Raw genomic sequence first — 12,734 nt, forward strand, 5'->3', positions numbered from 1 at the left:
TGATGTTTGTGGCACAGGTTAGTCATGACCAGCCACATGATGTCTATGTTGATATTGTCATTGTAATGTGTGCTGGTTTGTGTACCTTGATAACTAGTGTTGTGTACTAGCTGTGATGCCATCACCTGACAAGTACATGTCATTCATGTGTCTTTCTAGGTTCCTTCACTCTATCAATGCCTCGTCACAATCTGAGCTTCTGGTACATTGGAATCTGAGTCGACATTGTACATATTGTGATAAACATGGAGCTGACACAAAGACATAGGTATGTAAAGAGTGTTTATTTACAATGTGTGTTTGTGACAGAAAAGTGCATTTTTACAAAATAGTGCTAAGTAAATTAATGAGATGTCAGTGATGGTAAATGAGACAATAGAGTAGTCACCATATTGCTGTAGTGACACAGTCCAACAGACACCTGCCATCAACATGGCAGTGTGGGCAAGGATAGTCAACAAAGTCAATGTCAAGGGGAACAGAGGTGCCATCATGGCTGGGTCGGCGACTGGCGTTTGGATGGTGCTTTGCCACGTGATCTCCCATGGTGTTTCTCAGACGGCCCATTTTGCAGTGGGGGCCACTGCTGCAGGCTCAGCGGTGTCTAAGGAGTCATCCTGTTGCAGCTCCCCCATTCCCTGTGGCCGCAGCTGAGGTGGTGGGAGTATCATCCTGCGGGCCACTGAAGGGGGGTAGAGCTGTCCTTTGGGCCGCATGACTGTCCCTCAGAACACCCACGAGCTGGCCCATGAGGTCCACAATTTGGCCCATACATGTGTCCATGGACCTCAGCAGCAGGCGGAGCTCACTCACTTCTTCCAAAACCTGGCCCATGTGTCCCTGGGTTTGCTCGTACGCCCCAAGGACTCTGGCGATGTTGGCCAGGGCTTCAGTCCTAGTGTCCTCTCGAATTTGTCCCCCAGTTGCCCTCCCACCTGCCCTGCTGTCCTGGACCTGTGGCGTTGCCACTCGACGCACCTGCAGACTCTCCATACCCTCCTCGGATTGTGTGGTGGTGTTGGTAACCACTGAGGCAGGGAGAGTGTTACAGGCATCACTGGTGGTGGTGGTGGAGGCCGCACAGGTTGTTGCATCAGGGGTTAGCGCTGTTTGTTGTTGCTGAGGTGGTGGAGGTGGGTACAATGGGGGCCTGGGCCTTTGTACGCCCTGGCAGTCCAGAAGGGCCAGGTTCTTGCTACTCATCTGAGAAACGTAGGGAGTCTGCATCCGAGAGTTCATGTCCAGGGAGGGGTGGGGGGGGGGAGAGACTGGCTCTGCAGGTCGGTGTTGTGTTCTGCAGCAGTTGCTTGTGGATCTCCTGTTGAACTGAGCTGAAATGGTTATTGAAGCTTGGTATTAGACGTTTTGATGTTACATGATATACACCACACAGTTTACATTGATATCACTTTGTATGGCTGCAAGGTACTGAGCATCATGACATGATGTTGAGGTACATACATTACTTGTCCATGGTGTGACATGTAAATAGATACCATGTTCTACGTACAGATTGTGTGATTACAAGGACATTTCGTCATCTAACTACTTGCAGCACATCAACTTTATGTGATGCGCCTTTTTGGTTTGCTCTGCATGGAAGACTTTTCATCTGAGCAAGAACTAGCCATTGTAATCTTATACATACCTTTTTCATTTCATGTACTTTACTTTGTTTTTGTGACCATGCATGGTTTGTGTTCATATGGGCCTTCATGCTCTGACACCATGGCACTTACACATAGCATTCAGTGCTGTGCATGATTGGGTCCTGAATTTCTTCAACATGTGACTTGGTGATTCAAAGTTTATTTTCAGTGACTGTTACATACGCTTAGCTGTCTGCACACTGTATTTGGCTTTTGGATCTATGCCAAGTTGGGTGACATGTGAGGGCTGGTGTGGTCATATGGCTCCATGCATTTTTGAGAGGAATGGCAGGGTGCATGCACTGGGGGAAATTGCTGCCACATGGTTATGAGTGGGAGGGGTGTTCCATCCTGCTCAGCTGTGTGACAAGGGGGCCTGGTGGGAGTCGGAGTGCTGCCTTACCACCCACAAACGCCCCTCCCTGTTAAGATGGCTACCTACCTGTAAGTTTGAAGAGAGCAATGCAGTGGCTGCCACATGGTTGTGGGGAGTGTTCCATCCTGCTGAGCTGTGGGACAAGGGTGCCTGGTGGAAGTTGTAGTGCTGGCTGACTGTACACATGCCCCCCTGGGAATGTTGCTAGCTACCTTTGGGATGATCCAGAGGAAGGAAATGTTAGATCTGTGATACATGTGTTGGGAAGAGTGTGGTGCACATGAGTGCATTTAGGCCTAGGAAGTGTAGCTTTGTAGTTGTGCAAGACAGTACATAGCAGTGTAATGGTTGACATTTGTTGGTACTTACCAGCCTCCACTCCTCCGGGTATTCCTGTGAGAAACTCTGGATGCAGTATGGCAAGCATCTTCTCCTCCCATTCGGTGACTGTTAATGGTGGAATGAGAGGGCCACCGCCAGTCCTCTGAGCCAGAGAAAGCAAAAGACACACAATTGATGGACGGAATGCAGAACTAATCAAAACATTCCCCCCCAGTCAAGAGATCTGGGTTAAATCCATCATTCTTTTTCTCACCATGCCACCCCAGTTTAGACCGCTCATGGTTCGCTGTCTCACCCTGGTCTTGAGGTCATTCCTCCTCTTCCTGATGTCCTTCTGGGGGCCTTGGGGTGGTCCCTACTGCATTGACTTTGTTGACTATCCTTGCCCACATTTGATTTTTTGTGGCTAGTGGTGTCTGTTGGACCATGCTTCCAAACAAATGTGGTTCTAATCTGATTACCTCATTTACCATCACTGACAACTGGATGTCAGTGAATTTGGGCATTTTCTTCTGTGACATGGTGTGTGATGTGCAAATGTGGGAAAAGTGCAGTTGTGAAGGTGGTGGTGGTGATGTGTGTGTGGTTGTGAGGGTCTGATGTGTGGAGATTTGCCTCTTTTGTGCTGTGTGGTTAGGCCCTTCAGTTGTGAAGTTGTGCAAAGGATTCTGGTCAGGGAAGGGGCTGGTTTTATACTCAGCTATGTGGGTGGGTCAAAAAGGAGTATTCATGTCAGGTTTGTTGTGTGGGTTGACCTGGGATTTGTATTTTTTACTTGCCATGGGGATGTGTCATTGGGGTATGATAGGTGTTTTTTTTAGGCTGAGCCAGATTAATGGCCACACTTGGTAGCCTTGTTGTGTGGTTGCTTTTGACCGCCATTACTCTTCCAGGGCGACCGCAGCGGTCGGACAACAACAGCCCTTCCGCCGGCTCTCCCATTCATCAATTGTGGCGATCGCGGAAACAACTGATCGTTCCGCTGTCACCGCAATTGTATACTAATTTCACATGCGGTCAATCCGCTGGTTGTGCGGCGGTTTTGGGTCTTTCCGCAGCAAATCCGACCGCCGCTGACGGATTTTCACCTGCTCCGGACGGTCCCAGCGGAGTTTCGTGGAATCCGTCCGCCGTGGTCGGATTTTTCTGGCGGTTCATGCTAATCTGACCGCCGGTTTTCCCGCAGTACGTGCGGTTAATTTCCGCTACCACGCCGGTTGGAATGGTGTTCTGACCGCCATCCTAATTGACCCCTTAGTCTCTCAGAAAATTCTCTCTCTCTGTTTTTGATCAATCATTTGAGCATTTAATAGCTGTTGCTCCAGGAGAAATATTCTCATTCTTTGTTTTACATCTCTCCACTCCCAAAAGTTATGACTAATAAACTGAGAGTTTAAATGTAATACAAACTGAGTGAGTGTGTTTTGTCACAAGCACAATATGAATTTTGTGGTAATCCTTATCTGAGCTGAATATGAGATTGCTTCATCTCCATGTGTTGCTTCATGTAGTTCCAAAATAATGTCTAGGGGTGCAGAAATAAGATTCTCTGTGAAAAATAAGGTAATATTTTTGTTTAACATTAGTTAAATCAACTTTTGCTATGTGATCAGAGAAGCAGGATGAGATGAAACCAACAGAGCTATTTTGTTGAAAATTTAAGACCAAAAAAATCTATATTCGAGATTAACTGACAAAAATAGACAGATTACAGGTGTGAATGGTTCTTTCCTCACAAGAGATCAAAAAAGTTAGTTCTACCTTGAAAATTAACAGGTTTCTTGCAAAACATGTGTTTGGTGGATGTTAGGATTTGAGGAATGTATAGAAAGAGATTGTAAAAAAATTAATCTTCTCCTATAATAAAAAAAACATTGAGAGTAATGATAAAGCAGTAATTACACCATGTAGCGCTTTATGATCATCAGCTGTTAGGCCATAATAAGTATGAGTTGTAAAATAGTAAAACCAGACTGATTTACTTGCATTGCCACTGTTTGCCAGCATCCTGCTTCATCTGGAGCAAATTTTGTAATTCATCTATTTAATTTTTTAGCAGTATCCTGCGAAGACAGAAGAAAACCAAACTTGGTTAAGTTAAATGGTTATTAGTCCTGGTTGCCGTCCCTATTTTTTTTTCTAGATATGTTTCCTAGACTAAAATTATGGAGGGATTCTAGGTATGTAGCCATGAAAAAATAATTTAGTTTTTTCCAATTGTTAAGACCATTTGCATTTACTGATAGTATTTAGATCAGTTAGGTCGATATTGTATATTCTTCAGTCTTTCTGTGAACAATATATTATCTGAAAACCTGCATCCCCACCCCCATTTGGCAACCTGAATTCACCTAACCTGTGGCTCAAAAACAGCCACCTTGTCCCCTTGTGTCCTGAAAGACCCATCCCTCAACACCCAGCTTGGTGCATTAATTGCCTCTTTTAGCTAGGGAAATTAGTGACCACTCACTCTGCCCAATCCCACTTGTGTTTTTGACCTCGAGCATCCTCCCGTTTGCCTACCTCACACTCCAAACCCACCCCTCCCATTTCACAGCTCAATACTCATAATATCATATTATAATATCCTATCATAAATTAATTTGCAAAACTATATATTAATTTTTGCCACATTGCAGGTTTTGAAAGAATTTCTGAGAGTTAGGGAAACATTTTAAAATACCTATTTGCTAATACCTTTTGCTTTGCAATTTGAGTTAACATGGCCTGTGCACCAACAGATTTAAAGAGTTGAATCATCTTTTTAAATTCCCATTTATATTTGGAGGTTTTAAAGGAGAGATTCAAATAAATCTTAAAATCAAAAATTTGTTGTCAACTTTGTAGAACTTAGGGGGTGATTACGATGGCGGAAGGCCTGCCACCACCAGCCATGCGGCGGCAGGCTCTCCGCCATCTGAGCAATTTTTCCCCGCCAAATTACGATGGCGGGGGGAATCGCTTTTGGACCGCGGCGGTCGCAAAGACCGCCCGCCATGCTTCCGCCACAGACAATCGTACCAATTACCTGGCAGAGCGGTCAGCATCTGTAAAATTGTGGCGGTGCCTACCAGGCACCATCCACCAAATTACAATGCTGGCTGTAGCCAGCCTTACTATGGCGGTGAAAACGCCATGGAAAGGATGGCAGGGATTGGTTTTGGGGGCCTGTTGCGGGCCCCCCTTGTGTTGGGGGGAGGTGGTGGTGCGCTGGGGGTACCCATGGTACCCCCCTACATTTCCCTGCACTAAGTGGCAAACACTGGGTGGTGCTGCCACATAGTGCAGGGAAATGCACAACATGCTGTTTTAGCATTGCGGCGGGTGCTACAGCCAACAGAATCCAATGCAATGTTAACCTAGCATGATGCGACCACCACGGTGGCGGTTGCATCACAATACGTGGTGAGGGACCTCTGCCTTACAGGCGGCCGGTCCTAGGCACCGCTGCGATGGTGGGCGGACTCGAGTCCGCCCGCCATCATAATCACCCCCTTAGATTTTATGGCATTAGTCAATACTCCCTCTATAATACTGTAGTCACTAAAATGTACTAATACATAATGTCTTGGATTCGTTCCGTTCTTACTTGACATGAAGGGCATTCTGAAACCTATGTATATTGTAAGTTGTTCTTTAAAGCCTACAGTTATCAGTTCTTTTATAATTTTCAAGTCTGAAGACTTTAGCTCTCTCTTTTCGAGAATACCTGTGAATTTTAAATCAGACCTAGAGCTGCTCTCATGATTTTCTAGTTTTTATCTAAACTCTTTAGACTCTTTCACTAGAGTTGTAGTTTGTTTTTGAGCATTCTGACACCTTTCTGTGCTTTAGCTTTTAAACTTGGGAACCAATCCTGTCCAGTTTGATTTCGATCTACTCCATTTGGAGCATTAGTGAAGAGGCTTCATTTAGATTTGATTTAAAAACTTACATTTCTGAAAGGGTTTTGTGCAGCACTGTCACAATGAACATATCTAGGCTTACGTCATTGGACTATGAAGAAGGTATTATCAAAGATCATGCAAAAGGCCGAGTTGACATTAAGGGGCCCATTATGATAACGGACGGAAGGCCATCCGTGCTGGTGGCAGTGGCGAAAAACCGTCATGTTTTCCGCCCCAGGTGCGGTCATTGCGACCAACAAATCACAATGGACCCGCAGAGGCTATTTTCCGCCCACCGCAGTCTGTCAGGCTCCGCACGTTTTTTGCGTATGGATCCAACAGGGCAGGACCGGCGTGCGGAAACACGTTCTGTCCGCCAATTAGAATACGATGTTGCAGGCAGCCCTTCCCACTGCCGATTAAAAACACCACGTTGCGGAATGCGGAAATACAACTACGGAAGAGCCAAAAAAGAAACCATTGAAAACCCCGGAGCCAACATGGATCCGGCGCAACATGCCTTTCCGCTGCACCACCTGCCCCTGCTCCGGCAGACAAGACGCCGCCGTGCCCAACAGAGTTGCGTACCAAACATTTTCACACATGCAATCCCGGAACAACTACAACTCCCAGCAAGCGTGGCGGCACCACGATGATCGTGGCAACCTGCCAAATGCAAAGTGCGAGGCCCACCCAATCCCCATGAGTGACCCTCGATGTCCCCAAAGGCAATTGGGGCCAATGACGAGCCTCGCAGTTGCAGAGTGCGCCCCCGCAACATCTAAACATGTACGCAGAAGGCACCCATTGGCTGATGGCTCATCCACATTGTGTGTGCCACACCCTGGCGGCCCGGAAGCTGCGACCACAACCCTGCAACATTAAAGTTGGGACAATGTGTGTCATCGCTGCGAATGCCAGCTACCGCGCATGCAAACACATACTGCATTTGCATTGGTGCCCTGACACTTACATCACACATCACAACTCATTTGCTTAAAGTGACTGGTGCACCCCATGTGTAATGTTGTGGGGCACAAGGCCCCCGTGCAAATAAAGTAACCACACAGAGAACCGGCCAAGGGCACGTGCATCCTGCTCCGTTCGTTGGCAGGGTCACATGTCCAGTGACGCCTGTGCTGGGTGGCTGTGGGGTGGGGGATAAGCCAGCACTACGGGAGTGGCTGGTACATCAGAACAACCAGAACAGTGACCAGTTGCTCACTACACTGCGAAGGGATGAGAGAGTGTGACCCGTTCACACACAAGTAATGTCCAAAGAAAGGAGAGTGAAATTACATACATAGCCATGCCTTATGGCCAGATGGACTTAAATGAGGGAAGGAGTCAAAAAGGATAAAGGTCTCCCGCACTGTACCAATGTTGTATAATGAAACATCCAACCTGTGAACCCTGCCTGAATATCCCTTGCCATCTGACTGGCATCTCTGGGCCAAGGGTGTCCATTGTCTGCAAATCAGACATACGTGTAATCCCTAGCAGGTCCAACACACGTACTGGTGTGGCGTGCATTCTGCCCAGCTGCCACTGCCTGTAAATGTCCCCACACACATCTAGAGTCAGTGCTTCTCCAGACCAAACGCACTCAAAAATCCTGCCCACCAGTATGCACCCCATGTGACTACCACACCTTGCAATCCTCATTGGCTTTCGTGACATTCCATGTAGCCAGATGTACTCGCATACTTGCATGACTGATTGTCTCTGTGCAATGTGTGCGTGATGTAAAGTACCATCACACCCTACACTCATATCAGTAGCGCCATACAACAAATGAAATGCACATGAGCGAGTGGCCATGGAGAGATGAGGTGGCAGAGAGGGAATCCGAGGAGTAGGGCATGAGTGAGAGCATGAGAAGTGTCACTTGCCTGATACTCCCACCTCAGGAAACCTCCCATCAGGAGGACATTTTCAGGAAAAAAATACACTTCTTGGGAGTGACAACATTTAGAATGAGAATTTGGAAGGAAAGCATGCATCTCCCTGGCTCTTGAAAAACTGAGGAGAGCTAAAGGAGGGCCCTGAAGCAGGCCTGGCGAGAGAAATAAATCGGGCACGCAGTGGCTCACCCGAATGCCTCGTTGGACCGCGTAATTAAAGATATCATGAGCCGGCCCTTCCTGGGAGGCATCCCAAATGTCGATGGCAGCCATTGATGGTACACACATTGGCCTCGTACCACCACAGGCAAGTGAACCCATCTATAGGAACCACAAACACTACCACTCCATCAACGTGCAAGTGGTATGACAGGCGGAGCAGATCATCTCACACATGTGTGCAGAGTATGGCACATGACTGCTACATCTGGTGGACCAGCAACATCTCCCTCACCCCCAATCCACACATGTCCAGTGATGATGACAGTGGTGAGTCAGAAGGCCTTGACCAGCGTCAACAGCTCATCATCAACTACTTCCATTGAGTGTGATGCAACAATGAGCGACTAGGGCTGTGTCTGTGTGCCTTGCTGTTGTTACACAGACTCTGACAAATGTTCCAGAGACTTCGTACTCATACTTGACAATACGCCAGATTAGAAAACACATGCATGCAGGGACTGAGCACCCTGAAGCACCCCTACGCAAAGGACACCATTGCCATACTACCTCACTTGCTCCCCTACTCGCTCTGAGGCCTTCAAGTGCCTGTACACAAGCAGACAAGTTGAAGGCAAGAAACGTTTCCAAAAGTGACGTTTTTACTACAGTGTCAAAGCATGCAACATACGTGCCACAACAGGTTGAAAAGGTAACCACAGTGCCATATCCATTTAACATGAAGCTAGATGTCGCATCAATAATCCCTCTGGACGTCGAACCACGTGCATATCCCCCCAGCCCTTGTAGGAAGGAGTTGCATTGGATGTCCCTGGTCCATGGCCTTTGTCAGCAAAACCCATCACTCAACCTATACATGGTGAAATTACACCACATTGGCTGTGTCACACTCATCACTTGATGGATCACCCTCCAAGTGTGGGGCATCTGGCCCACAATTCCATGTCATTCAAAGGGGATCCGTGTCCTCCTGCAGCCGTGAGATTGGGGGTGTTATGGCCTGAACTTAAATGAATGAAAAGTAACAAGGTACTCCGACCATGGACAGAATGTCCAGACAGTACTTTAGGACCACGCAGAGAACAAGCTCTGCGGACACCTCTCATGTGACAGACATGTACTAAGGGACTTGCAGGGCACAAGTTCTAAAAAAAGAAGTTGGGGGACTGACCAAGTAGTGCAAAATGCAAATGACCTCACAACGTCACAACGTAGCGCTTAGAAAGAAGTAAAATAGTGCGACTAACATGATTTGTGCAAATACGGGAACAGACTAAGCCATCTGTCAGTCTTACAGTGTCTGCATTGATTTACAGGAACAGAACAAAGGTAAAAGCATGCCTCCCTTAAGTACCTGTGAAGAGAAGGCAAGATGTGTGCCTATGTTTCCCTCTGTGGCATCTACATTCAAATGTAAGGTTCAAGGTGGCCCCCAGTCGGCATGTACAAACAAAAGGAGGCCGGATAACCCCTTGAGTTCGTACCGGCTGGAGGTTAAAAAAGGCTCACTCGCTGCCTGCACGTTGCTGCTGGGAATGGAAAGCAGTCAACGTGCAGGTGCTGCTGAACGTGTCCCGGTATCTGGAAAGTACACCGGGACAAGTTAAGCATATTTCTGTGAGGACCAACTTCCTGGCAGGGGGAACGGTGTCCACCCCATGCAAAGAGGGGTGGGACGCCATGTACCTGTATGTACACCCGACTCCAGCCCTGGGTACTTGCAAAACAGCAACGCCATGTAATATTTGTGTGCTACAGCTGCATAATGGAAGCCGGACTCATGCCAGACGTCAATGTCCACGACGGTCAGATGACAGCCTCCCCTTGCTCAAGTCTATGGTATCAAGCGGAACAGACCGCAGAGCTGAGCATAGTCCAAGCCAATGCAGACAAGGCGAAAGTCAGAGAGCTGGATGACAATTAGTGTCAGGCGGCGTGAAGAAAAGGACACGATAATTAAATTAGTCACCAACAGTTCCTGTTGCTGTTAAGTAGTTACGAATCCAAGAAGGCACAGGCAGCTTTGAAGGCAATCAGTTCCAAAAGACGATCCAATTCGTCTTCAGCGAAGAAGACCGCCATCCAATACAGGAGTATAAAGGAACAGATGTGCTCCTCGCACCACGAGGTTGCAAGTAGCATCCCATCGCAACCTGGGAGAGGTTCGATGTAGGCATTGCCCAGGAGCCATTGCGCAAACGCCCAGGCGCAGCTGTCAGCCTGTCTGACACGTTGTAATGCATCATATAAACGTGTCTCACCGAAGCAGTCTTGCACGTGAACCAACCAAGGAGTCACCCACAGCTCATGATCCAGGTCAGCAATGTATGTGTTTGAAAGGCAGACATCCATGGCCCACTCGAACAGACATCTTCTGCATAAAAAGACAGGTTGCACCCAGGTGAAATATGCATGGTGGAACGTTAGCCTATAACTGATGCCCAGCACAGCCAGTGGGACACATCCAAAGAGAAGCTGCATGCTGTCACGGTACAGTTGCAACTGCCCAGGCTCGGCCTGGCCCACTGGATGGTCAGACATGGTGTGAGGGCAATCTCAGAACTAGCGCTCAGCTGTACAGCCAAACTTGTAATCAGAAAGCACGAAATACAGTGTGCTAATTGGAGGACGGACACCCGGTGGTACTCCCTGAAAAGCATGGAAGGAAGGGACAGGCCACAGCCCACAAGTCTGATAAAAAGTGTGCAACGGCCTTCAGTATCAGACGCTATCAATACACTGTGTGTCAGTTCACCGTGAGAATAGTGGGCGAGCTGTGTTCAACACTGGCTGAATCACACGGGACGGTCCAGACACCTGGTATCCGAAGGTCTTTGGGCTGGTGTGGGAGCGAATACTTGTCTAAACAGCGGCCCATTGTGCATGCACACTCATGGTAGTATGCTTTCGCTGTGGTAATGTGAGACCACGATTGACTATCCACAATCACTTATGGGGGAGTTAGCAGAACATTGGCACAGAAAGGACACGTTGTGCAACTGTTACCATATACGTAATGCCTGGCCTGTGCACGCAGGAGGGGCCATGTAGGTCCTCCTCACCTGAACAGTCCAGGGACTATGCATCCGAGGCTTCACCTTCCGGGAGGAGGGGGGGCTGGCTAGGTTCGTCCATGGCACGGTCGCCTGCTGTTGCTATCGAGTCACCTTTTGGAGTTAGGTCACTTTTGTCAGCATGTTCTGCACACAGCACAACTTAATGTTCATGTTTGCCACATTTGAATTGAGGTGACATGACTTTTGCCTTGGCTTTACTAGGCATTCATGTCAATGATAGAGCTCTATTAGGTTTTGAAATTTGTAGGGGTGCATTATAATCACGCATAGTCCGCATCCACATATACTCTTACGTTGTATTAACAGATGATCATTAGAAGGGTGAATGTTATAGTGAATAATGTGAGTGTAATTTTAGAAGTGTAATTCGTGTTAGCCGAAAGTGTAAAATGACTTTTAAATGTACTGCCTATTGCAAGTGCCTAACAAATTAATTTGTGTGTAATGTAATGCATTCGATTTAAACGTGCACAATATTAAAGTCTGCACGTGTAGGAATGATAACTTATATACTGCATGTAATGACATCTAGTGCTTTTAGATGCAACGTTTATTAATGTGTGTAGTTTTTGATGTATTGAGACCTAATTGAATGTCTATGTTTTGCTATGAAAGGCCTACCTGCATTTCTTATGTTAGCTGAATTGTGCAGGTCGAAGTATACTTTCCCTGGGAAGGCTCTCATTTGGAGGTAGTCAGCGAATTTCATGTACAGGGAAGGATTTTCTGTTATCAGGCTTCTGTTGCAGGTGCAAGGACACCGTCCTCGTTAGCTAAGATGCACCTTTTGTTTTAGGAGTTAGGTTTGGAGGAGCGTTTGCTACAAGAGTCTCCAGGAATGCTGATAATTGGCAGATGCTACTTTCCACGCTGAGAGAGCCTGGAACTCAAGGACGATTCAACTGTTATTGGACAAAATACAGGTTTCGATGGAAATTTACCTCCAGGAGGTGTCCAGCCAGAAGAGGTGTAACGGAGGCGTGTCTACCATGTTGTGCATTTTGTATTGGGGACAGTGCCCCGAGGGATGAGCGTCGGAGAAGGAGCAGATGAGGGCGGAAGGAAGAGATCGATATTGAGGAAGGAGACTTAGAACAAGTTTGGTAGCTTTGGCTACTGACCCCCTTCAACGTGAGTGTACTTCTTAGGAAGTCTTCACGAGCTGACACCTTTTTCTGATCTTGCCTTGGGAATTGCTAAGTAGGGATGTCACTTTAGTGGTAGAGTAGGGTTAGACTAATCAATTTCTTTGTAGGTATCCATGAAGACTGATTTAGATATTGGAGCACTTATCTTTTGTTTGATATCTTTAGAGTTCA

The 12,734-nt window shown here is 47.2% G+C and overlaps 1 protein-coding gene across 4 annotated transcripts in view; it reads left to right on the forward strand.

Moving 5' to 3' along the window:
• Window positions 1–12,734, forward strand: part of IPCEF1 (interaction protein for cytohesin exchange factors 1) — an 844,548-nt gene that overhangs the window by 57,657 nt on the left and 774,157 nt on the right. The window contains exon 2 of one of the 4 annotated variants that reach the window (XM_085611541.1): window positions 160–268. The exons of the other annotated variants lie outside the window; for them this stretch is intronic. The gene's annotated coding sequence lies outside the window, so the exon portion shown is untranslated. The remainder of the gene's footprint in view (window positions 1–159; window positions 269–12,734) is intronic. 4 annotated transcript variants of the gene reach the window in all.

This window comes from Triturus cristatus, chromosome 6 (assembly GCF_964204655.1).
Source record: "Triturus cristatus chromosome 6, aTriCri1.1, whole genome shotgun sequence".
Classification (NCBI taxonomy): domain Eukaryota; kingdom Metazoa; phylum Chordata; class Amphibia; order Caudata; family Salamandridae; genus Triturus; species Triturus cristatus.